A 27,224-nucleotide genomic window follows, 5' to 3' on the forward strand; every position below is an offset into this window, starting at 1 on the left:
TTGTGTTGGCACTGTGGTGTTTTTTATTATTATGATGATTATTTTTATTTGGTTGTCAGCTTGAAAAAATTAACTATTTGCACAGTTGGTTCCGTGAGACAGATAAGCAGCTCTGGGGCCGTACCTGAGATCAGGGGCTCTGCCAAGAAGCAGGTTCAGCTGGTGAGGCTGGATGGATTTATCCAGTGCATTCTGTGAACTGCTGTGTCTTTGCTGGGCTCTGGGGTAAGAAAGGTGTACGTGAGGGAATGCTTCACCACTTTGTTTAGAGTTACTTTTATAACTCTTCTTCCATAAGTAGTTCTATATATTTTTTTACAATTACTTCAATCCCACTTTTTTTTATGGGTCAGCAGAATTACCAAATTCCAGCACAATGTTTTTACTAATTTATTTTTTTAATTTGAGGACTCAGAGGAGTGTCAGAGCCTAGATAACTTGTTGCTGGTGGACTAGATGTCCTGTGCAACCTAGAAATAAGAGCAGACATGGCCTATTTAGAAGACATTAACCCATCAGGAATGCCTTTCCAAACCAATGTGATTTTAAAAGTGTTACTGCATTGCTGTCACAGTGCCACCCAGCAGTGCAATTAGAAATGCAGAATATGCTGTTTGAAAGCTCGCTTTGGTCAATGAAAAGACCCTGTTAATGTTGGTGGTGTGTCAGACCACGCTCTGGAAATGAGTCCATTAACAAGAGATGACCTTTTTCACTAGACTAAAATAAAAACGCACCAATCTTAGATTTGAAACCAGAGGAGTGTGATGTGATTCCATTGGCTTTGACTTATTTATTATTTTATTACTTACACCAGCGCATCTCATACCTGCAGAGGAGACTTGGCTGCAGCTCAACCCTTTACTTCATAACACAGTTTGGACTTTCCCCTTGACCTTCTGCAGCATCACTCAGCCTGACTCAAATGAAAGGCCTTAGGAATTCTCTTGCCTTTCTCAGTGCCCAAATGGGCACAGAGGATTACGCCTAAGGTTTCTGCCCTCCTGCTGTGGACTATTATGTCATGGTCTTCTTTGTGCAGGAATTCTTTCCATCTTCATCATCTCAACACGTGTACATGCATATATATCTTTACATGTACACTTAGAGGTGCTGTAGCTTTTTCTGTTGTATTCTTTTGCCCAGTCATCTGGAGTTACTCTCTCAGGCTTTCTGTAAGGTTGTGTCATTTTGTGCTTCTCATCTGGGCTTGTCGAATTTTGTTACAGAAATAGTGCGTGACTGATTTTACACTGCTCATCTTTTAGCTTTGTTTCTCCTACTTGCTGCCACCCTCACATACATGCCCACTAAAAGAAGGTCCTTCCTGGTTTAGATCTCCTTTGATTAGCATCTTGAATTTTCATGCTAATTTTGGAAGCCTGAGCCAATGCTGTACACAATAGCGTTTTTTTCTAATCTTTCCTACGTGGCTTCCACCATCTGCTGAGGAGAGCTGACCCAGCTCTAGCTCTATAGCTGCAGAATGGTTAGCACTTCTAACAATTCTAGGTATTTCCTTTACGTCCCCAACTCTGTCTGTGATGCGAGCATGGACAGCGATGGCTTCAGCTACATGAGGGCTGCACAAATGTATGACATGTATGCTAGTGAGGGACTGCTCTCAGTCCTCTAGTGCTTTAGGCCCTGTATTCATTTTGGGGTTTAACAAAAATTACCTGCCTATGTAGTGATGTTATCTTTCCCATGGGCTCTTCTATACTGGCAATGCAGGGGGAGGGATGGAGGAGGTGATTTCTAAAGGTCGTAATGTAGCTAATCAGCACCACCTCATTTAAAACAATTTAACTTCTGTCTCTCAACATTTGCTTTTGTCATTATATATATATATTTTTTGTCTCACACCAAATCATTGCACAATATTCCTGCTCATAGATTCCTTCAAACAGATGTCTTCTATACTCTTTGCATTTTTATTTATCTGTTATGTGCTTATCTTGCATATACGTGGACCCTTTTTGCCAAGAGCAGTACACCTTCTTCATATGGAAGCTTATTTTACCTGCCTGACACCCTGCCCTTCGTCCTGGTTATCTGTATATTATTCCACGCTCGCCTCTTCATGTACTGCACACAAATGTGGTCTCTGCCATTTGCTTACCCTTGTAGTCTCTCTGCATGCCTTGGTGTGCCTTTTAATTAGATGCACTTCTGTTCTTTCATTGCTTGTTAACCCTTTCTTTTGAGAAGCCGTTTGCCTTAGCCCTGCAAATAATAACCTCTTATTTTTGCAAAGTCAAGTCCATTTCCCTCAGTAACCTTGATTTCACCAGCTATCAGTTATACCACAAATAATTCAGCCTCTAATTAGTCCATCTGTTAACTATTCAAGTACACATGACTTATCTTTATTATGTAACATAATGGTCAGTCTTCTTACCTGCTAGTGATACTTTGGTATGGAAAATATGTTTTTCTGCTTCTGACATACCCGTGTTGCCAATGTGCCCCCTACGGAATATACTGCAAATTGCATGGTTTTATGGTTTGTGCCAAGGAAAACAAGGATTTCACCCTCTCTGATTTTTAAATTTAATTTTATTTTTTGTTCTTTGCGATTGTTGTTGCTTGCAAGGAAGTGTGGCAGCTTTGCCTCCTTTTTTTTTTTTTTTTTTTTTGCCAGATTTTCTTCAAGTTAAAGAGGTGAATGCTAAAGGTTTGCTACTTAACGGGAAATATCAGTGATAACAAAGGCAGAATAATTTTGACCTTAATTTTCTAATGCAAGTCATTTGGGCCAAGGTTAGATTTCTTTTGCAGGATGAGAGTCAGCATTAAATACACAACTATTTGCAGATAGGGCTCAGAGGCAAATTCTGTTCATCCGTTCAAGATCGCCACAACCTAGAGGACCAGTGCTGTTGGCCGTCAGCGATGTTGTGACAAATGCTATTGCTCCTGAATTATTTTTCAGGATTTTATTCTTGTTTCTATTTTTCTGCATTTTTTTTCTCGTTATTTGGAACAAAACAAAAACAAAACAAAAAGCAAAACAACACCCTTACATGATCTGGAAGGCTGCATTCGAGATTTGTCTTCTTTGGAACCCAAGAGCAAGCACAGATAAACACGCCCTGAAGAGCTTTCCTAAGTTTGTGTCACATATCTTGCATTTCCTTAAAAACTGCAGTCCTGAAAAGACATCCTATATAACTTCATTTTCATGGGCTCAAAATTGGGCTGAAATAATGGATCTTTGAGGGTCTTGTGGTTTCTTGGCTCCTTGAGAGATTTCAAGCAAGTCAGCTAGCAGTAATATGTTTCTTAAACTGGACACAAATCTTTTGAATTCGACTTATCTGAAACCTGCATTGCAAATGTAATTTGTTTTGAGTCTGTCTTTTTGAAAACTGTAGGCTTATGCCCCGTGTGCAGAACTTCACCTGGCTGTTTCGAATGTCACCCGGTTCCGTGCAGTGGTTTTGCAAACTAACCAACAGGCATGGCAACGCATTATTCAGTGCTCTTTCCAAACCTGCTTTTTTTTTTCCTTCTACAACTTGCATCGAGTCCCAAAAGTTCTTCGATGGGACAGAGAAGAATGAATGCCAAAGTTGAACGAGTTACAGCCGCTACTACCTAATTAAAATGATTTTGCGCCAGTTGCTTTTGTTGGGTAGGATCCACACATAATATAATTTTAATCCTGTTTATATACACTCCGGGGACAGATTTGAGATCAGCATTGCCATTTAAGCGAGGTTAATCAAGCATACCGTATGCAGCTTTTGTTTCTCGATGGTATGTGAAAGGTGACCACAGCTGATGGGCTCCTGACTGGCCGTTCGCTGCAAACCCCACCACTTCCTTGTTAACAGAGTGTCTGATCATTAACCCAACCCCAGCCCCGATGACTTCTCCTGCCCGCTCCTTGGAATTGCGCAGCTGTTGTTATTCACAGAGGAGCTCATAGTTATGAACTGGGTCGTACTGGCAGCGGGTACGCGGTTGTGCCGAGGGTAGGAAACAAGTAAGAAATAATTACATCTTCCCGAAAAACAAATGCCATTTTTTGTATTCGTGGCGCGTTTTATGTATGCTTAAAGGAAGGACATTATGGCAAAATTAAAAAAGACCCTCATAAAAATCCTTCTTGAAAAGTATTGTTGCTGACAGCCGTGACCTCTGTGAGTCTGCATGTTTACCCATAATTCATAATTAACAAAGACATTAGAACTGCCACTGGAGGATTCTGGGCTTTATTTCTTTCTAACTGGGCAGTACTAATGCTGGAAGTGCTCCCAATTCAGTGATTTAACATTTCAGGAAATCTTGGAGAGGCAGCAGAAGCCTCCTTATATAGTTCATACTCTGGGACTGTGGTTATACAGATATGGCTGAGATAATTATTCAGCTCTTGTTATTGCTGTAGTTCTGCACCTGATCCCTGAGCCATTAGAGCACTCTGCAGGTTATTACAACTATCAAACATCAAGGTCTCTTTTCTAGTCTCTCGACTATGTGGTTATCGTTTTGCTTCTTCTAAATCCTCCATCTGCATGGAAAGCTTCTGTGCTCTAACTTGGAGATCTGCTAACACTTTTTTTTTTTTTTATGACTTCCCAAATGAGGCCTTTCTCTTACCAGCACACTAGCATAAAAAGATAAGCTGAGAGTTTCTCTACTTGCATTGTTTTTATTTCCTCCCTCTTGGTGATTATTTCCTTGAGACACTGCACCTATGCTTCCACCTGTGTAGAGAAGGAGTGCTTGGGTGTTTTCAGAACTGTGAGAAAAACACAAAATCTCCCCAGGAGAGCATCGTTTCTGGCAGTGGATTACATTTGTGCCAATTTTTTACTGATATGGTACTTTGTTTTACATAAACTTCACCTCATTGCTGCTCTTCAAATTGGGCAAAAACGTCATGAAAATGGAAAGGTAGCTTAAAACGAGGCTTCGAATGCAGCTATGCTTAAAGAGAATTGATACTTCAGTGGGTACTCCTCTGTTAGCATTTAAGATGGGAAGGCATGCTGGAAAAAAATATTTCCTATGCGATAATGTCACCACCTGGCTTTTAATTTCTTCAAAAAAAAAAAAAAAAAAGTGGATTTGAATATCCTTTTTTTTTTTTTTTTTTTTTTTTAGCTATTTAGAGTGCACACATTCACTTGTATGATAATTTTTAAGATAATTTTGTACAATAAGAGCCTAGAGCAGACCTCTGCAGGCTGCGCAATAAGGGAGAACAAGGAGCTAATGCTGGGGTAGGCACAAGGGAGCTCAGCTATTTGAAATCTGTGTTTTGCATTATATCAACAAAACACCTGCAAAAGGCATTCCATCAGCACCAGGCAAGCTGATGAGGGATCTAATCCACCAAGAGGCAGGGGCAGTTTCAAGCAGTATGGCAAGAGGAGGAAACATATGGTTGCCTTACTTAATATTGCTGTACAGTCGATTCACAACATATTCCACTAAATGGGCATTAGCTTTATTGGTAAATCAGAAGCATGTGGAATGCAGGAGAAAGTAAGAAAAGTCGTACATGTGGTATTTTTTTTTTAAATACAGTCTGTAATGTGACAGGTAGACTTGTATTCCTCTCACCCAAATTATATAATGCCTATTAGACTATTCTTACAGTGATAGATATTGTGTATGTCTCTTCTGTGTAATGAAAGCAAAAGGTGTTTATGCTTTGACTTGCACTTTACTAGTTCTTTGATTATTCTTACACATTTTTACTGCACCCTCTGCATGGCTTTCCATGCAATGTCATATTGCATACCAATGCTACGTTAAAATCATTCAGTAGAAAAAAATTAACGTCTTGGCAAAAAAGAACCAAAAAAAAAACACAAAACAAACCCCAGGATTTTCCAATTGTTCTTTAAATTCTAGTAGTGCGACATGAAAATAAAGCTAATTTAAGTATAATTTGTTGGGGAGAAGTCTTGAGTATTCTCTTATGTTGGGATAACTCCCTGGAATACACTAATCTGGGTGAAAAGGGTAACAATAATTGGTTTTTAAGACTGAAATGAGCCATTCCTTTTTTTTTACACTTTGTGGAGCTGCAAGAAAAGGTATCTTTTAAACGTTTTTTTTTAGCATAAGTCTGGCAAGTCTTTAAGAGAACTGTGATTGATTATTTGTAAGAGTGCATTCTTTATGCACGAAACTCCAGTGGGCTGCTTTGCAGGCCACAAATAGCTTTTCAGTGTAGGTAGGCAAGTTTAAAAAAAATAACACGTTGCAAGCATTCTTCTCTTTCAGGTGGCTAGGGAAATAAAGAGAATTTACTTAGAGAGTACTCTTGTGTACCTGGCTTTCCTTGAGATTTTGATACGACTTCCTAATTAAACTATTTAGAGTAGAAAGAAAAGATGGTGGGAACAGCACTGACAAGATAAGCCGACTTGCCTTTAATGCAAAGTCTTGTTGCTGAACATGTCTTTCTCTTGTTTAAAAACAATGTGTGCTTGCTACTTCAAAGCCAGTCTTAGAGTTTGACACTGATGTGGAAATGTTTGCACTTGCGTCCTGTTGGACTTAGGACAGATGCAGGAATTAACAATAGCAGTATGTAGATTTATGGCATTTCATGGCTTATCACTTGCATAGGAACGTGAAACCACATCAGTGATCAGAAAATGACTCATGAACTAACTTTCAGATAGTGAATTGTATATCACTAATTACAGCCTTGTTATGATGCTTTTCAAAAAATGGGAAATGGACGTAAATGATTAATTATGCATTTTTATTTTATGACCACAGCAGAAGTTATTGGGATGCCAGAGATCCTGTTGATCTGACATGGGCACTCAAATCTGGAGGGGCTGGCCGCATGTGCACAGAAGTAAGGCATGACTTTATGGTCTTCTGGATAAATAGGAGCACACTTGAGGAGTAAATTATCAGTTTCTTGCTTTACAGTTCCTAAGCTTAACACTGAGCCACTGAACTTAAAGACAAATATATCTTCGGTTTATTTCATTTTCACAGTGCACAAAAGCACTTTGCCACACAGCTCCTTCTACATCCAGTGGGAAATGAGCAACTAAATCTTTGTGAATGACTTAGGAATGTAATGCCTTGAAAAAATGCTCGTTAGTGAGTTGTCCAGATCTCATTGCTGCCCGGATAGGCGCCGTACTCTGAAAGCAAAAACATCCCTGTACTTTTCACAGATGTTTTATAGGACTATATTCTGTGTTATTCAGGACTCACCTTGGCTTTCTTTTTTTTTTTTTTTCAGTTGTACAGATGCTCTTGATTGCAGGATTAAGCCTTTTACTTCTCAGTTCAAGACAGCAAGACGTCCAAGACAGTTTCTAAAACCTAATAGTAAAATATACTTAAATGTGAAAACTCACAGAGACCTGTCTTGCTAGTAGTTCTATCCATGAACAAATGTGTAAATGTTTGCTAAATCAGACTGCAGGGGAAGTGTTTCAGGCCAGGAAGCAAAACTTAAGAAAATATATAACAAAGCATTACTTTCATGCATTTATCATTCCGTATATCCTGGCCGTAGCTCGGGGCTTCATCCATCTTTAAGTAAGGAACTGCACTCAGAATTGTCTGTGTCTTCTGCAGAAGAGCTGACGGTGGGGGATCGTTCTGAAGTGGGAAGGATGCGGAGGCAACGGATGGGGCTGGAGGCTGGGAAAGAGATCAGAAGTAGATGGGAGTTTCCTAGGGAGGTGAAGCTGTGAACTGCCTGTCTGTCCCTCTGCTGATAGAACCTTGCCTTGGGACTGAACACCCTGCTAGAGAGCATTTCTCACAGTGACAAAAGGGAGTGTGACTCTTCATGGGTTGAGCACTCAGCAAATTATTAACATCACAAATACAATAGAGGAGAAAAAACAGAAAGTCCAACTTCTTGGTACTGCAAAGCCACTACTACTGCAGAGAAGAGAAATCTCAGCTGTAATACACTGGCATGTACACTGCAAAACCAAAATGAAAAACCTGGCCTCATCTTTAGCATGCTCCATTGCAACTTTCATGGAACATTTTATGTAGTCTCACCCTCTGCTTAGAGACTTCTTGGATAATTAGGTAATAGGAGATAGTTCTTCATTTCTTAGATAGTTCCACATTTTTGTTGATGTATATTACGATTATGCCTTTATGCCTATTCTTTTCTCTGAGGGATTATAAACAACAAAGCAACACCTTCTTTTTCCTCCACCTACAATGTTCTAAAGAAATGTCTTAAAATGAGGTTAGGTTACTTTTCATCCTTACATAGCAGTCCTGTGTTTATAGAGTCTATTCATTCTGTGCACACCAATGGTGGTTTGCTGTGAACTGGTTTATCCTTCCCCACTTCAGAAACATTGATTCAAGTCTTCTTCATTGACGGGATTTTTTAATTTCTTTTTCTTTCTCTTTCTTTTTTTTTTTTTTTTACTTCAGTGAAATATTTCAGGTCAGTCCTGTAGAACCATGCTGGTCTCATTGTAACCACTGCTGCAGAGCATGGAAACTTGCTGGCACAGTATTGCAAAGTGACTCTGCAGGGGCTGGATGACTTCCAGCCAGCAATGAACCACAGCCAAGAAATGCCAATATGGATAATGCAAACAAGAGAGATTTGGGGCACATTTCGATTTAACCATCTGATTTAATTGACAGAATAAATGCACCTGTCATCGGGTAATATTCTTGTGATTAGTTTTGGCTGTGCTGATGAAACGATGTTAAAAGAATGTCAGAACAACCTGTCCTGGGACTCCTACAGGCAGTTTCAAGCTAAGGAAGGTCAGTTTTCAGCTAGATAAAAGATTCAGAATTGTATCTTCTTTCTTTCCTCCTATGTGGTTGCGTGTCTTGTACTGAGACATGGAACAATTTATCTTGCATATTTTCCCTGCGCAGTCATTCTTACAGGTCCTCAGGTCAAAGCAAGCACAAATAAGTGAAGCTGTAACCTTTTCTTATACAGACTTCGAGGCTGTTCTGTGTTTGGAAAGAGATCCATTCACAAGGTCATCATTTGCCTACTTGTATGCTGTCATTCAGACTTGGACGCCTTTGTGGAAGTGGCAGCTCACTTAAGAGTCGAGGTGTGATGTGCTCCACTGTCTCCTGCCTCCAGAAGCAGCTGATTAGTGAAAGAAACTGATTTCTGCAGCTTTGGAGCCATAGCCCCCTGATTTTAATCTTACTGAGCATGAAGCTGGTAGGAGGAGATGAGTTGATTCTAAGTACTGGGGTGCCAAGACCTCCTGTTGTCCTTTCCATTTATTGAGCCATTTCAGTGGATTTCAAGGCAAGAGATGGGTTAACCAAAGGTAGGAGTATTAATATTGCGGGGGGAGGGAGGGGGGGGGTGGGCAGGGGCCTGGAGATGCAGCCTGTGGATAAGGTTCACTTTGCTGGTACGTGATGAGGAAAAACTCCTGGTCTGAAAAGGTAAATTAGCAACTGGACAAAGGTTTGGAGAAAAAGGCAGATGAAGAACTCCATTTCACAAGGGAACAATTTTACTGGAGAAGTCCCAAGGAAGAATTACACCAGCTCTGTGAGCTGTGATAGGCATTACACCTTCTCCACTGTACCCACTACGGTGACTTACGCTGCCATGTTGCAAGAAGTGGCAGTGCCCACATGGCTACACATCCCTCAGTACAGATGGAGCTGCATCTGTCCGTGTTTCAGAGGGGGAAATTGTGGACAAGGCAATTTAACAACTTGCCAGAGGTCACAGCTGAGGTCTGTGACGGTACAGCCAGTGAATCTAAATTCTTTCAGTCCCAAGGCCTTATCCACAAGACCATGCTTCTGATGATTAAAATAATCATACTTTTTCTTTTTTTCTTTTCTAGTGGTGTTTAATCTTATTTTTGGTTTACTTAAAAGCTCCACTTCATTATTTATTAGTTTTAAGCAGGGGCATTAACTGTCCTGAGAAAGGAACCTGAAAAACAAACTTTTTTGTTGAAGACCTGGTTAGCACAGCCTCCCTCGCCAGCAGTCAGCCCCTTTCTTTTGAGTAAAGAAATATTTTTTTCTTTTGCTAAGTCTAAATAAATGACATTGAAGAGAACATGGTGAGATTTGTCCCAAGTAGAGATATTGCAAAGACTTATGCATCATCAAATCCCATTTAAGTTCTATTTTGCGCAGAGCTGGAGGCTGCACTGCTTTATTGCACAAATGTAAATTTCATCTTGAGAGCAGATGTGCTGCACAAGTACTCTTAAAGGTGGTGGGGTTTTTTGGATCTATTTTCTAAGCATAAACATACATTATTTTCCAGGTAGCTCCAAAGTGCTGCTTCAGTTACATGCAGTTAACCATGAAATTTGAGTGCTGTGCACAGTTTCACTCTTGTGATTTAAAGTTCGGATCTCAGGCTATTTACACATTGCATCAAGAAATGAGTCAGCTGATAACCCAGCATTAGAAATTGCTCCGGGGCTGCTGGTGGTGGAGCACTGGGCTGTGTGTGGGACAGGGAGCTGGGGTGGTGGGATCACAGGCTAAAATAATTTTTCATGATTTTCCGTTCTTTAAAATAATTTCCAGACTTCATTTGTAAGTGTCCACGAGAAGAACATCACTCTTTTTAGTAAATGTCTACAAATGCTACAGTGATGCCTTAAATATTAAAGTAACATATCTGTTTACTGTTAATGAAGTTTAGGCAGATGGGCATGCAGAAGTCTGTGTATGCTCACAGCACGTTCAGCAACAAGTCTGAGCTGCAAGGTGCATTAGGTAACATCATGAGCATTCGTGTTCTCTTGCACAGTTTTGTTCCCTCTGGTGGCAATCAGAAAACTCCCATCGTTATGCAGCACAGACGTGCAGATCCCATTTTTTGAGGGATCATTTTAATTTCTGGTCAATGCTCCACAAACAAAGTTCTCCTTGTAGGAAGCTTATTTTAACTCGTAACTTTCTGTCTCCCCGCCTCCCACTGTATGGAAAGGAAATAATCACTAAGAGATTTTCTTCTCATATACATAAGAATATTTATCAGGTGTTGTTGTAATGATTCAGAGAGAGATGTAAAGCTCTAAGACTTCAAATAGTTCAGAAAAACAGGTCTATGCATATTTAAGATTGGTCAGTTAAAATACATTAAAATTGTGTGAGAGAGAAACACCAAAATATCACCGTAAAATGAATTCAGCAGATTGTGCCATGGACAAGGCTCACAGGAAGATAGGGAAAATAACAACAAGAATCTTGGATCTTCCTCTACATCCCTGGAAGCCTGGGCACCTCTTTGTTTTCAAAATAGAATTCTAGGGTACAGTAAAAAATGAAGAGGCTGAGGAATACGTGGTGTCATTTAGAAATACGCTGTAGCTTGAAAACAGAGTAACTTTTTCTTCAGTGCTCTTGGCATTTAGGAGAGAATACCTGTATTTGTTTTGGAAAATAGAACTGCTCAGCTAATAAAATGCAAAAGATTTTTCAGTTCTTTTCCATCTATGCACTGATGTTCTGCAAATAATAAGCCAAAGCTTTTGTGAAGAAATTCTACCCTTGCTGCCATATTTGGCTTTTACCTTTTGGCTAACTCTTGTGTGGGTATGTCCCACATAGCAGTGCTTTCCTAAAGCTTTTAAGCACTATAGAAGCAAGCATTACGAACATCATGAGAGCAAAGTGTTTCTGGATGATGGGTGTGAGGCAGGATCAGTTCCCTAGAATGCGAAATATTTGGGAACCTGTAGTTCTGCTTGAACTTCCCTGCCAGTGTGAACAACTCACTTGCTTTCACTATTCAAAGTGTGGCAGCCCATGGGTCACTGGAGAGGGGGAGACTGGGGAGCTGGACTAGATGACCTTTGAAGCTCCCTTCTGTCTCAAGGCATTCCTATAGTTCTATGAAATTATCTCTGTGGATGTGCAGGTGTGGTGTTGAGTTGGTCAATAAGAAAGTTGGTGAGAGTGAAGCAGTTGTTTCGATGCTGGTTGGCACATGGCAGAGCAGCATCTTCCCACAGCTGGTGGTAGCAGAGGGCTCCAGAACAGCTTGGGAAGTCAGAAGGACCCTTTACTCCTGGGGAGAAAAGCAATGCTCTGGAGAAAGAAAAAAGGACTAGAAGCCACATGTCATAGTAAAAGCAAAATTATTTTGATCCCAGTAACCAAAATATGAGTAAATGGGTTCAACCTTGATTTAGTTAATACGCATTGTGCCTGCTTTCTGGGGATGGCTTTGGCACTAAGTCTTAATTCCCAGTTTCCATCCAGCTATCCTATCGCATCATTAAATCTCACGGGAAATGCAAACACAAGTTGCCTGTCATTTATCAACAAAAATATTGTTTAACATTTGCAGCGTATACACAACCCATTATAAAACTCACTGGTGCATGCTCGGAAGCAAAATGTATTACTGTAGATATCAGTAGATAACTATTTATAATTAATCCTGTAGGAATAGCAGTTCCAGCAGTAAGAAACATCTGAACTAAAGGGAAGGTACAAATGCCTTACGTTATTTCCATGGGTTCTAAGGCTACAGGTTTGGTCATAGCAGGGTCAGCCTTCACACAGACAAAAGCAGAGGTGAGCCAGAAGACATTGGCCAGCAAATGGAAAATACTTCGAGGGAATATAAGTTATACATCGTAGTCCAGGTTTTGTTGTTCTAGGAAAAAAGGATGTCTGGACACAGAGGCTTTTGTTGCAGCCCATCACGTGATTGAAAGAGTCTGTGTGACATTCAGTTTCGAGCTAACACAGCTCTGCAGAGGTGCCTATCACAGGTGTTGCAGTCAGTTCTTCCGAAAGGAAGAATTTTTAATTCTCCTTAATATTCACATCATCAACTGGGGAGAACCCTCATTTCCGTCTATTAGCGTGGCTTCCACCTATAGGACATGAAAAATTATCTGAATTGAATTCATAAGCCATCTTCCTGAGAAATGACTGCATAATCGATTTTTAGCTGGAGATACCTCACGTTAATGACATTGCTGGTCATCCTGCCTCTGGTACTTACACTGTCACCTCTATTTCTGTCTCTTCCTGTGGTCTCTAAGGCAGCCCATTTTCTCCCATTCTCAAACCCAGAACATATGTAAATATGTAGGCCTTTTACACCTGCTGCCTGATTGAGAATTCCCCACACAAAGCTGGGTGACCTTTCTTAGAAGTATGGGGGTGTTTCGTAGAAGTAAAAAAAAACATCAGATGCAAATCCTTAAACCTGAAATACAGTCACATATTTCTGCACCTGACATTGGCTCTGTCCTTGCAGCTCTGAGATACTGCATGATGGTACATTATATCACAAAATGTTGCTATGTACGTAATTTATTTGTTTACTTATTTGAGAAGAGGCTTCTTGTTTCTAAATCTTCTCCACTGGAGGAGATGACTTCCTTCCCTGACCATTTGTTGTTGATTATTCTGACATATTCCTCTCTGCCATTCTGTCTCCTAATGTAAAGGATTTCTTCAGTTTAAACTTGAGACATACCATGGATGTGATTAGCCTGTGCTGTCAATCTCTGGTGTATTAAGACAGAATTCAACGCTTATCCTAAAAGCTTTCCAGACCCAGAGAAAAAGTACAAATGAAAAGTGAGTTAAGCTCTCATGCATCTTCGTAGATGTATTGGAGAACATATTAGAATAGTGATAAATGTCCAAGATAGCAAGAGGCCTTGTGCTTACAGCACTGTAAAAATCTGTCTTGATGCTGGCCTGTACTGGACAAAGCACCACCTGAAAGGCTTTGCTGCAGGCAACGTGTCAGAGCCTTGCAGGGGTTGTTGCTGCACTGCCTGTGTGCACAACACAGCCCTGACACCATGCCTTCGCTTCAGAGAGCACTTAACAGTGGAGCTGGACATCACACAGCCTTAGGGCGCTGCTCCTGGCTTCAGGGTGGACCTAACATGAAATCAGAATTTGCTGCCACTTCTGTGAGCACTGGAGTGTGAGAGAAATTCTTAAGCACGTTTTTTTGCTTCTTCTTCAACTACCCACTGCTGGGCTGTCTTGTCCTCCATCCTTTGCTGGTGAGAAGGACTCAGGTGCCTAAACACACTGCCTGACTGTGCCCAGAACACCCGCAGGGAATGGCACACAGCACATTATGGTAACCAACCATAGCAACCTTGGGCAGAGTGACTTGGAGGGGTCCAAAACAACTTTGAGTGTTGTGTGAAGGAGCTGAATCCAATGAGGTGAACTGATGACATGGAACTTTATCTTGAATGTATCCCACCAGCTCCAAGCTGAGCTCAAAATTCAGCACCGTATTGAACACGTAGAAGTAGACTCGTGTGAATGAGTTAATGGCCTAAGTTGTGGTTTTAGGTTCGAAAAATACAGAATCTCAACTGTTATGAGGATGCTACCATAAGAACTCATATTTCAGGCTGAATAGTCCAAATCACAGTAAAATTATAGGGAAAAAACAGCCTTGCATGTATTTGTTAGGATGACATCGTACCACGAGCAACTGTGGCCAGCAGGCAGTTTTCTGATGGAAGCTTGAAGATTTGGAGGGAGGGGGGAAGTGAAGAAATTATTTAAGCATTTAAACATGAAATTATTTTGAGTTGAGTGATCCAGTGAAAGATATTGCCTATAATTCTGTGTGTATTGACAAAAGCAGTTTTCAAATAATTCTATATGTGTTTACATGTATGTGTTGCAAAAAACAATAACAAAAAAAAAACAAAAACAAAAACAAAAACAAACAGAACTGGGTCTTCAGCATACTATTTTTAGAAAGCCATAACAGGGCAAATTAACAAAAATAGCACGTCGTAAATAACACAAAATCCTTGCAAAATAACACTTAGCAATTTTTATCACCCATCAGTGGAGGAAAAATCTCGGTGTTTATATTGTTTTTCAATCAGGAAAGTGTAGTTAATTCTTTATCAAGCTCCTTATTGTTTGTATATCTTGAGAAAGGAAATGATGAAGCAATAGAGGGCATGTTGTAAAGTGAATCCCACATTCAGAGTGATGTGGAGTGCATGATGGTACTGTTTGCAGAGCCAATGCAAAGGACATATGTTTAAGATAGATTTGTCATTAGGGATGCAGTGCGTGACAAAATTTAAGGCAGAGGAGTCTTTCAGTCCCTTCAGACCTACTTGCTTGGATCAAGTGTGGAAAAATAAAAAGATTCTTTTCACTGATGCTTTCAGCAACCTGCCATATTCTTAATGCCTGGAAGGTTTAATACATCAGTGAGTTTGTTTCTTTCAAGCATTAATCTAAGCCTGCTCTGCTGTTGCGTGTTGTAGGATTTAGTTTTGGATTCAGGAGAATCTATTAGCTCAGTGAACATATATTTTAAATAACCATGTTATAGATGGAATAGAACATGGCAACAATTTTATCATACCATCCTCTGCAAGAGGCTTTCAGTTGGGCTTTTCCTACGCAAATAAATGCCCAAGAGGATTTTGTGTTTTGGTTGCCTGTTGCACTAATGTAGATTTTTTACTTATAAGGCAGTCTTAACATTTCTTAAATTTCTTCAGGATAACACTATTTCTGTTGCTTTGTACAGACTCCATTGTACACAAACCTTTGGAAGGCTGTAGTAACGGTCACCATTTTGGTGACACTGAGTTGCTGCTCATGCCAGCACTGGTTTTGGATCTTGCTCTGCCACTGTAATGAGAGAATGATTTAATTTATTATGAGAGATGATTTAATGCATTATTAAAGAAAAATTACTCCTTTTTCTCCCCTGGTTCTAACTGCAAGAAAGTTGGGCAAATGGCTCATTTGCAAAACAATACACTCAGCAATTATTCAAGGCAGGAAACTGCAGGAAAGGAAATACTCTTGAAATCACTGAAAACTTATTGACTTGTCTTTTGGAGTCCACCAGCCATTGTTAACACCTTCCTAAGAACCTTGCTAAAACCTTAAAATTTGTCCTAATCACATAAAGCATACTGGAAATAATTCCTTCCCATCTTACTTTGGAACTCATGAACTTCCCTGGAAAATACTGAACTCTGAACATCTAAGCACAGCCTCCCTCCGAGGCTCCAGTTGCTGCTTTTTTTTTTTTTTTTTTTTTTTGTAAGTCATACCTGATGTAATTTTGGAAAGTATTATGATCTCGCCTCACCCCCGCAACTGATCAGTCAATTAACTGATCCCACTCACTAACCTCAAACACACATTAAACCTATTTGTTTCCACAGCTCAGGAGCAGCAACAAGAACAATCTATATGCCTGAGTTAATATCTATGATTCCATTACAGTTCTGGTGCCCTGCAAGATGTCACACAGGGGCTTTGTATGACCTTTCTTTTAATGTTCAAGTAGTCCTAAAGCACCATTAAGAGGCGATCAGTGGTAATTGTCTTAAGGAGGCCACCCACCCTTCTAATAAGGATGTTCAGTGAGACCCAACCTTAAGGCCTGATTTGATTTTTAAAAAGGTGTTGCCAGGTAAGCAAAGCATGCGAGTTGTCTGCTTTTTTACAACAACTACAACCCAAGGCTGCCAAAAACATTTGATTCTCTCATGAATCAGAACTCGTCGTATCAAGTGTAATGTGAGAAAACAGAATATCTCATTTTGGAATCAGCTTCCATGGTTACAAATGCTCTAAACTGATACTGGAGACAGACAAACATCTAGTTACTGTTGCAACAATAATAATAGAATTAACATTTTCCTGATATGATTAGTATAGACCTTAGATTTTTTTTCCTCTTCCTATCATTTGTATTAAATCGTGTTTTCACTTCCCTGCCTTGAGTAGCTAACTCTTTGCTCTGAAAACAGTTAATTATGCCAGCAGACCAAAGCTGACGGATCTGTGTGCAGGACAGACTCCATAGCATTCATGTCAATTATATTATATTAGGGATTTCCATTAATTTTGTCTTCCAGCTTCATGAAACACTAGGAGACAGATTAATCTTACCCCTGATGTAACACTATTGATTTCAGTGGTGCTGTTACCAAGGGAAAGAGCAGTAAGTGACAGGAGATTCTGGCCCTGAATTTTCCCAGTGTGAACTTTGTGCCAGAAGATTTGCTGGATGTGGTTGTTAGGAAGTTGTTTGCTTATTTATAGACCTTTCCTTCCTGTGATCACAGTATCCTGCCTTTTACTTTCATACCTAGGATCTCCAGGCATGTTACGTAATCCTATTTGACATTAGCTTTCAGTAATTCAGCTTTTGGTTCTAGAATGACAATCTAATTTTGTCAGAAAATCTTCATTATATTGCACAAGCCATTTATATTCTGGGCTGCTCTTCTCTTATTAGGCCATCTCAGATGTGACATGTCTTCCTCTTCCATATAATCCTGTTACGAACTCTCTCTACACTTAACCTACTTTCTCATACGAGTAATTTGGATCCCAAGAACAAATTCATTGTGAGGTAGATGAGCTGTACTGGCATCACATTGCTCAGTTTCTTGTTTTTGTCTATGATTTACACTGCTTTTAATATCAATAGCATAATTTTCCATTAGCAATGGTCAGATTATTTGCTTTAACGTGACTATGTAGGTCGCTCTAAAAGTAATGCCTCCTATTTATTTCCACGGGAGATACAACAGATACAAAGAGCAGAAAAATACAATTTGATAGAGCAAACTCTCAGCTAAAAAGCACTATTTTTCAACATAGTCCCCACCATTACCTCTGGATTTTCACCAGCGATGAACAAGAATCTGCATATCACACTCATAAACATCTGCACCAGTGGAGGTGATCCACTGTTGCTGTCACAGCTGCTGAAATGCATCACCCATCACCTCACTGTGCTCACATCCACTGCTTGGTCTCCATAAATGTTCAGCAGGTGTTGATGAATATCAGTGGATGCCATTTTTTTTCACATGGAGGAATCCAGAGACACATCTTTTCTTCACATGCACTTCCATCTCAGACACCATTCTATCACTGCCCCTTTGCTGCCATCTGTCACACAGCAACAAAATGTAATGGAATACTGCTGGGAAGGATCATTCTCTACTGCCATACCACCAACATCCATCTCTGGTGTCACAAGCCAACATCATAAAATAGGAGGCGTCAGTTTCAGAGCAGCCCTCACATGTAACTATAAAAGATCTGCAGTCATAACATAAACTTTTTTTGTTGTGTTATTTGAGGTAATGAAGAATGATTCGGTTTTTGCTACTTTTTTTCTGGAAGAAGATCACTGTCTCCAGCTGCAATTACAGACCTACTGCTACATCTACTCGTACTGTAAATGGCACGTAGACTGACTTGCATGCTCCATTTAGTCAAGAAGTAAAACAACAGATACTGTCATATGGGAAAAAGTGATGTGTAAGTAGTCCAATCAGTGGTTAGAATAAGGAATAGTGACTAGTTTTGCGTGCTTACAACTCTAGGTACACTGTAAATGGAGGCACTAGACATTTTCTCCTGAAGTAAAGGCCACAGGCTGTTGTCCTCTTTATTTGCTCCGAGCATTTTGTGCTCTGTCCACTCTTCCTGTCCTCTTGCCACTTGCAGACATGGTTGTGAGTGGGATGTGCTGTTAGCCAGCTGCGTGGTGCACCAGTGTCAAATTCTTTGGCTTTTTTAACCTATTTTTTGTTCCCCCATCGCCATGCAGTGAAATGAGGGGCCATCATAATATGGGAAATTTCCTTGTATGCAAGGAAAAATACGTGCATACAGAACTGCTAATGAAATTATGCTCACTGGCTTGCCATCTTTGCATTCATTTAAAGTGCAGGCAATCCCTTTAATACTGAGACCTGTTACAGACACGCTGAGGAACTGGGAGAAAGTGCCAGCATTCAGTCAGTAGCTGGAAGGTGTGGGCAGCTTCCCATTTTCTATTTGTGCAGACTGCTACAAATTGGGCTAATAGAAGGAAAAATGGTCGAGCTGACATAGAAAACAACGGTGCCAGTATCAAGCATTTCATTCCAGAACGCAGGCTTTGCATTGCAGAGGAAAAGAAACAACAAAAAGCAACTGCAGCCATCTAATAAAGGCAAAGATGGAAAAAATTGCTTGAAAGTAGAGTCAAAACACCAGGTAAGAGATAAAAACAGGAGCAGACAATTTGTAGACAAAAGTGCTTCCATACAACATCTGAAATGAGATTGCAGTATCAGGACAGTGGAATCATACACTGAAAACGGTGTTTAAACTGCATTCTAGAAACACCATTACTACACTGTAAGGATATTTAACAGGAAAGTGTTGTTTTTTTTTTTTATCTATTCTTGCGTGTGTCCTAAAGGAGTGTATGAAAAAAATGAAGTTTGTAGACAAATACTTGCTTTTGAAAAGACTACAATGGCACGTACATTAAAAAAAAACAAACTATCCCTACAGAAACAACTAATTGGTTCCTATTTTTGAAGGAACGGAATACTTACTGTATGGCAGATGCTAATGTGACTTTTCATTTTTGCTAGCGTGGCTATTTACTACCTGAAGAACTCATGTAAATAGTTGAGGTGGACGGCCCATGGATACTGTGCACAGATAAGCTGTCTTAAAATATCTCTTAGCTGCCATCGGTGATGCCTACTTAGAATAAGCTGACCTTCGAGCTTCTAGCACTGCAACTGCAATGGGATTTTTTTTTAATTTACTTTTAAGGAAAAAAACCAACAAATTTCAGTCTTCAGATCATTGTTATTACACGAGGAATGTGTGCAGCGTAAAATACATTCACAGATGGTCCCTAAACGTAAGCAGCACATACTGTGTATACAAGATGTGTCGTTATTCAGTTTCTCTGGGTTTTTGTATTTAACCTATTAGAGGGAAGAGGAGGAAAGAAAAAAAAGGTGTCAGAAAAGAAATCTCACCGCATTCAGGTGCTACAGCCCAAGCAATCCTTTGCAACAGCTGTAACTCTGGTGCTGCCACCTGACTGCTCAGCTCCCATTGGGGGGACTTTGGAGACAAATGTAGCTGGTGTGATAAAAGCTTTGCCACAAATTTACAGTTATGCATGATTTTAGAATATCTCTTATTAAGAAGTTCACTCCATCTTGTGCAGGCCAGCAAGATACCTGACAGAGGTCAGAGACCTTGTGCAACGTGCAGATTGCTGCTCTGGAGATTGATGGGCAGGATGGCACAATTCTGCTCATCTTCTTCCCATCAGTTCTTGTAATTTTATGCTAAACACATGCCCTTCAATAATTACTCTGATTTCTTGGAGATACGTATGAAGTACACTTCAGAACCTGTTTCAAGCAGGAAGAGGTGATCACGGGGAAACGGGGAGCCAGTTAGTCTACTGTAAGTAGCAAATTAACTTCATTTTGTCCAGTGTTCTTAGAGGGCATCCGTGCTCTGTCTTTCACACATAACTCCGTGAATGCTGGAAGCTTACAAAAGTTCATAAAGCAATTAAAAAGAGTATTGGAAGCTGTAAAACCCAGACATCAGCTCTGGATTGGCAAAGGCATTCCTGAGTAGTACATTCCTGGAGGCTGGGGGAATTTGTCGGGGAAATAACCCCGTATCACTGCGTCACTATCATGCACCTCCCAAAGTGAGCTCTGCTTAGCTATCAGCTACTTATAAGACTTGCATGAGTACACAAGAACCACATCTGGGAGGACTCAAAACAGGACAGCAGATGCCGGCGTGTTATTCTTTGCTTTACTATAGCCGTAACCATAGCCGGTCCCTTCTTCCCCATTGGCATTAGTTTTCTATTCACTCTGCATCATGGGAGGTAATGGATGCAGTGATGGAGAACAGAGTTTTTACACAAAAGGCACTGACTCAGCCTTATCTCCAGGCTCTCTTTTCCAGGTTTCTTTTGGATTCTGAGAAGTTTATTAGCTATTAATTTCTATTTTACATAATGTTATTTCTTATTATAGCTGCTTTGAAGACGTAAAGGTGGAAATATTTTTCGTTTAGAGCATTAAACTGAAGTTCTGTGTAACTACTTCACAGGACAAATTGAACACAGTTGTATTTCTGAGCAAGAAAACAAATTTAAACATAAATTCAGAGGGGGAAAAATTAACAAGAAAGCCCAGATGTGTTTGTTCTTTGTGAGTTTACTAGAAATCAAATGCGTAACCCCTTTCGTGAGTTTTGTGAGGAGGAGAGGATCAGGTCCCAAAACTTTTATATTTTTATTATATTTTTTATATCTCACTCGCACCTGTGAGTGAGACTCCACACTGAATCAGTAACGACGAATTAACTAATTGTGTAACAAGTATTGACCTAGAGCCGCAGCTAAAGCTGGAGCTGATCCTTAATCAGAGCTTTTCCAAAAAAAATAAAATAAAACTTGTCCATACTTATTTTTCTTAGTTCTGCACCTCGTGATGTCAAAGAGATGGTGGAAACAGAAATGCTGAAAACACAGCAGGAAATATTAATTTTATCCTATGGAAATGCATTTTATTTTGCACTGGAAGGAATTTCAGTATTTTCAGCCCAGATTTGTAGGCACTCAAAATTACGTCTCTGTGGATAAATATCTATGCCTGTGAGAAGTACCTGGTGTTTTCAGAGTTGAATTAACAGACGAGCTTTCTCTACTGCTGTAGACCTTGCTAGTAACAAGAGTGCTGTGATAGCACTGTCCGAAAGATGAGTTTGTTACCCACTGTGCAGTGAGCCAGTCTCATACACAGATATCAGATATTGATTCATTGCAAAGATGTGCAAATTTGGATGCTAGGTGGTCTCCCATGAAGCTTCCACACACACAGGGATTTTCTGTGACCCTTTTTATACAAATGACCGTCGCTTGACTACTATCCCGACACAGGCTCTGGATCTACGACTGCTTACTGCTGACTACTCCAGTCATACCGATTAAACACGTTTAGTTTACATATTTCCAGGATATTCCATCTTTGATGACAAGTTAAGCAGCCAAATCTTGATGAAGATTTCCTCTGCTTCAGCGCTTTCAGCAGTTTCAAGGATGGTCATTCTGTCCTAGACAAAGCTATATATTTGCTATATCTAAGGATACCCACACAAAGACTTACACAAAGATTAATTCCGACTTGACTTAAAACAGTAGAGCCCTCTGAATTTTTGTCACAGTTTTTTAAATATTTTAAGTTTCTCAGATTTCAGTCTTCCTCACTTCAGCCTTGCTCCTGGAAAACAATAAAGTAAGTGCTCAATTGACTTCACGCAGCTGGATTAACTACTTGTGAAGAATATATAGTGCTGGTTCAGAGCTCTTGAGAGCCCATGAAGGCACTGGGTGAGCAAGGATTACCAAGAGTGAAAGAGTATAAAACTAGATCTTCAATTTCGGTTTTTAAATTTGAAGATGATACAACTTATATACTAAATAAAATGTATTAGTATATGTTGATACCATATAATACTGGTGGGGGAGAAGGGGGATCGGAGAGGAAGCGTATGTAGATGTTTCAGTTTGGTTCAATCAGAGTGTGTGAGGTTAATTCTGGCTTTGATGGAGATAAAAACAATGCATAAAATCTAATTGAATGCTCATGAAACAGCGTAGTCTACCAAGGTTTATGTGGATAGTAGTGGAAGCTTTAACCAAAAGGGCTGTTCCTGCTCTCATGTGTGACTAATGTTCTTTTTCTTCATGGTTCTTGATTATTTGATTATGAGGCTCTCAGAACAATCATATTTTCCCTAAGAAAATGAAAATAACATTAAAAATTACTGGTGCAAAATGAGAGGAAACAAATCTCTAAAAGATGTAGGCACTCGCTTTTCCAAAGCCAACACAATAATGAATTGTTTGCTAGCACTGTTATGGTATAGAAAATACAACTTAAAATTGAATTCTGATCAATCTGTGCAATGTTTAGAGTGTCCCAAATTATGTTAAGTCAAATAAAATCTCTCTTTGCTAACATTTTTTCTTACTTCCTTGCACACCATCTTGCTCTATTGTGCATTCAGGCTCAGGGAAGGCAACCTCCCTTGTACAGGCGAAGAGCTCTCCGCTGTTTCGATTTGTATGATGTAAGTGAATGTAAGTGTTCAGAACCTTTCCAGCTAAGGCTACGTTTTCCTTTTCAATCCATCTTTTACAGTACGGAATTAAGAAAGACATTTTTTTCCTCACGTTTACTAGATGTTTTCCTCTACAGAGTTGTCTTTCTGATCTACATTTCCAGAGGAATTTAGGTCTTTGTTTACTTGTAGCTTCATTAAAGAACGTCCAGTAGCTAACAATTTCCATTGTCAACCTTTGAATATCAAGCACGGTATTGTAATACTCTTTGAAGGCACGGCATGTAGTGCAAAAACCAGAGAGCTCTAGTCAAGTTATAAAAAGAGCACTAGTGAAGCCGCCTGAACAGGAGGAACGTGTGGGGAGATTGAGGGCATTGCCATGACAATCCGACCGACGGAACTTTGTTCTTGTCGCCTTCTGGCATAGACTTTCTTCTTCCAACATCAGGTGCAAATGATGATTACAAGAAGCCGTGCTTGTTGTGGAGAAAATGCGGCCAAACACCTCTTCTTCTGTTTGTTGAAGCTACAAAATACGTGGTCAATGGAGTCTAATTTGAATGAAATTTTATGGGCACACAGAGGTTGGTGTGAAGTAAGGAACGCTCTATTTTGACCTCTGTAGCCTCTCTACAGAGAGCTTAATAGATAAATGTTTCAAATTACAGTATGTTCCAATTATTGTACATTTATGGGACGGTGTGAGCTCCCTCTACGGGCTAATTTAACGTCTGCAAATTCCAATAATTCTTTTTTGTAACAAAGCCTCTGTGTAGCCTAGTGGATAAGGTGCCTGCCTAAGGTTTCTAAGGTTGTGCTCTTTTGAGCGTGTGCAAGATGGCTGCCACAAAAGTGTTTGAAGCTGCCGCGTTTGAAGCTGCCGCGTGTGTTTGAAGCTGCCGCATTTGAAGCTGCCAGGTTTGAAGCTGCCGCGTGTGTTTGAAGCCGGCGTGTTTGATGTTGCTGAGTACGTTTGTAAATTTGAGGCAGACTTTAATATTGTTAGACGGTAGGGGAGTCCTTTTCAACCTTTTTTCATTTTTCACTTGAACTTTTAAAAAGTTTTATTTTAACTTTTTTTTTAAACTATTTTAACTACTTATGTCAGCTGAGGAATGCTGTGATTCACAGCCATTATTGTAAGGAGGCTGTTATGTATTTTTAGTGCTGCTGGGACCATAGGAATTTTTGAGTGACTTTGACTGCAGACAACAATGTGGAGAATAATCCTGGCTGTGAAAAGTGCTGTTGGGGCTGCAGAAAAGTACAGAATAATTTTGACCAAGGGCAATCATGGCTGCTTTTAGAAGACATCCAAGTATGCCTGAGTGTTGAATCTGTGAGTTGCTGGGACTGGGAGGGGAAAAAATACTGCTGGAAAGAGTTGGAGCTTTGTGGAGATTTGACAGTGCACTCTCTTAGCCGGGAGCTGAGAGTTTAAAAAACAGTTCTGATGGGACTGTAGAAAAGCCTTCAAAGATGCTGGGAGAGAAGTACTTAGCTGTTTGGATAGTAGGAGAAAATGGTACGTGGTGCCATTTGTTGAAAGCTGTGAACTGTCAAAACTCTGTTCAAAAAGAAATGCTTAACGTACACGAGGAATGTGAGGCATATTTTGTTCCATCTGGAGAAAAAAGTGTTCTGTAATATTATTTAGGAACACAATTTTTGAGGACAAAAACTGACCAAGAGTTGATACGGGACTGGGAAGTCATGAGCTGTTCAGTGGAAGATGGGAATATGCTTTAATTTATCTAAATGATGTTTTATTTGTTACCAAGCAATATCTTATTCTATGAAACTGAATACTGGTTGGAAGTCAGAGGTTCTCCAAATGTAACTTTTTTGCTATGGGTGGAACACAGATGGACAACTTCTGTTCATTGTTAATGGTGATTTGGGAGCGCTGTGTTCTACTGAGATGTTTCATAGTTCTGGAATGTCTGCAGGACCTCCTCTCTTTTATTCTCAGCCAGAGTTGGAGAAATTTTTAGCAATTATGTTTGTCCATTGTCTTGGAGCCTCTCTGGAGATGTTACCTGCTCTAATAGTCTTTCAGACATTAGAAAGTAGACTTGGTAGCTACTGTAGTGGCATGTGTGCTTCTTTACCATCTCCATCTATTGTTTATCAGATTGAATTCTTGGCGCAAGTTTAGGATATGTGAGTCTACTCCTCTGTTAACCTGTAGCAGATGCTAAACTTCTGTGAGATCATAGATTATTTTGTTTATAATGTTGAATCTCCTTCTGATTAAATCATCACCTTTTAATTTCCCTAGACCCGACTCCTCTGTTCTGATAATTCTTCATTCAGATCTGTTTTTCAATCATCTGAGCTGCTAACACTACATGTTGTTTTGCACGGAATTACACAAGTTGATGAAATTATTTTTTACACGCGGAGTTGAGTAACTTTGTGACTTGGCTCCCTGTGAAAGTTGGCATTCGGGGAGTTTTAATTTCTGTACGATAACCAACCCTGAATGACTCTGGATGACACAGTTTGTGACGAATGACTAGTACTGTACGTTTTTTTCCAGGCACTTCTCCTTTGTATTTTAGAATATTTGTTATGTTTGGTTGGTTCAGGCTGTTGTTCTTGCCACATTTAGTTTACCAAGCACCTCATGAAATTGACTTCAGCGTTTTCTTTGCTGATCACGCAAGCTTCTGATCGCCTTGAAATGTTTCCTCAGACAACCCAAAGCAGCCTGCACTCCTCTTTGTGCCATATCTGGAGGAATTCCTGAAATCCTCAGCCGGAAGGCTAGACACAGAGCTCTCATTATGGGCCTCAGTTCTTGTCTTTCACATGGCTTTGGTGCAGTGTTCCACCCTGACTTGTTGCAGGACCTTCCTCTCAACCTAATTTTGGTTATACATATGGTACACTGTCATCTTAATTACCATTATAACATATAATGGTTTTCTCGATCTTGAGCAACCTGCACTCTTTCATTTTACTGTTAATGAAGTTTTTTTGAGTATTATCAACTTCACGTCCATATGGTTTGATGAGTTTTGATGATTTTGTATTACAATTCTGAGTGGTTGCTGCTCTATCCCTCTGTATCTTCCAGGTTTGGTAAATCAGCTGATTCTTTTAACTTTTTGTGTAGTCTTACTGATACAATATTTATTGTCATTTATTCTAAAGCTTTAATATCTTTATTTGTTAACATTTGGGGTATTTCTTCTATGAGTTTCTTCATGAGTTTCCACCCTATCCAACAAATGCCATCCCTTTGTTTTGCTACGGACCTTGTGAATTTTAAAAGGAATGCCATGTTAACTTGTGTGTCAGTGGAGCCTTTCATCAACTTCAGTCTAATACTCATAAACCTTTGTCTTCAGTTTACGTTCTTGCCCTCAACACAGCAAAATGAGTATTGAAAGATATTGTGCTGGAACATTTGAGTAGTTTCTCTTACCTTAGAGCTTGCTGCTGGTGTAAATCAATCATAAAATTACCTAAAGCAAGACCACTGCATAAGCTTTGGATAAATTGTCTTGATTTTTCCAAAACAAAGGTCTGAAACTTTGAGGCAAGTCTTCAACAACTTAGTAAAATTAACAACACAAATCCTGATTATTTATATCTCCCTTGTTTCTTGATGTTTGTACAATATAGTTTTTTAACCCTCTGCCTATTTATATATAACTAGGTTTTGAAGAATCTAAAGCTATTTGAAATAGGATTGTTTCGGTTTCCTTTTGATTTGTTATCCTGAATATGCTTCTTACAGATGAAGATGATAATCATTCTTACAAATTTCATTCTATATTCAAACTGTATGGTATTTCATCATCTTACTGAAAATATTTTTTGAAATAGTCATACAAACTAACAGTTCACTGTGTATATGCTGTGCATTTTTTTCAGACATGACATACAGTCTGTCTATTCATTCTACTTTTTTTCATTTTCCTCATAGATTTTTTTTGCAGTTTCTGTTATTACTGTCATATAGTTGTACTTAATAATTAGTGTACTAGTTATACTTAATTGCGTGTAATTACATTCTGCTGTCAGTCACATATGAAAGATTACCAACAAGTGAGAAAATGTGAGGGATTTAGCTTATTGTTTCTTCCACTCTATTGTATGATTGTATGCACACATACAGGGAGGAGTGGTGAGGGGTTTTCTTCTCATCTGTTCTGCCTTACTTTCAATCAAATTCATATTTTGCATCTTCTGACCTAATATTTTTGTCAGAAAAAAAAAAAATGCCATTGGACAGAAGTTGTATGGCTGCAGTTGAAAATGATTTATAATAGCTGTTTTTCTCATTCTCGATTTCCTTTTGTTTCGGAAATTCTGTGGCTGAA

General features: G+C 39.5%; 1 long non-coding RNA gene across 1 annotated transcript in view; it reads left to right on the forward strand.

Moving 5' to 3' along the window:
• The first annotated feature begins 6,771 nt into the window (after nt 1-6,771).
• The window catches only part of LOC146544838 (uncharacterized), a 75,459-nt gene continuing 55,006 nt past the window's right edge, over nt 6,772-27,224 (forward strand). The window contains exon 1 of the long non-coding RNA XR_014881747.1: nt 6,772-6,829. This is a non-coding gene — a long non-coding RNA (uncharacterized LOC146544838). The remainder of the gene's footprint in view (nt 6,830-27,224) is intronic.

This window comes from Meleagris gallopavo, chromosome 2 (assembly GCF_905368555.1).
Source record: "Meleagris gallopavo chromosome 2, MGAL_WU_HG_1.1, whole genome shotgun sequence".
Classification (NCBI taxonomy): Eukaryota; Metazoa; Chordata; class Aves; order Galliformes; family Phasianidae; genus Meleagris; species Meleagris gallopavo.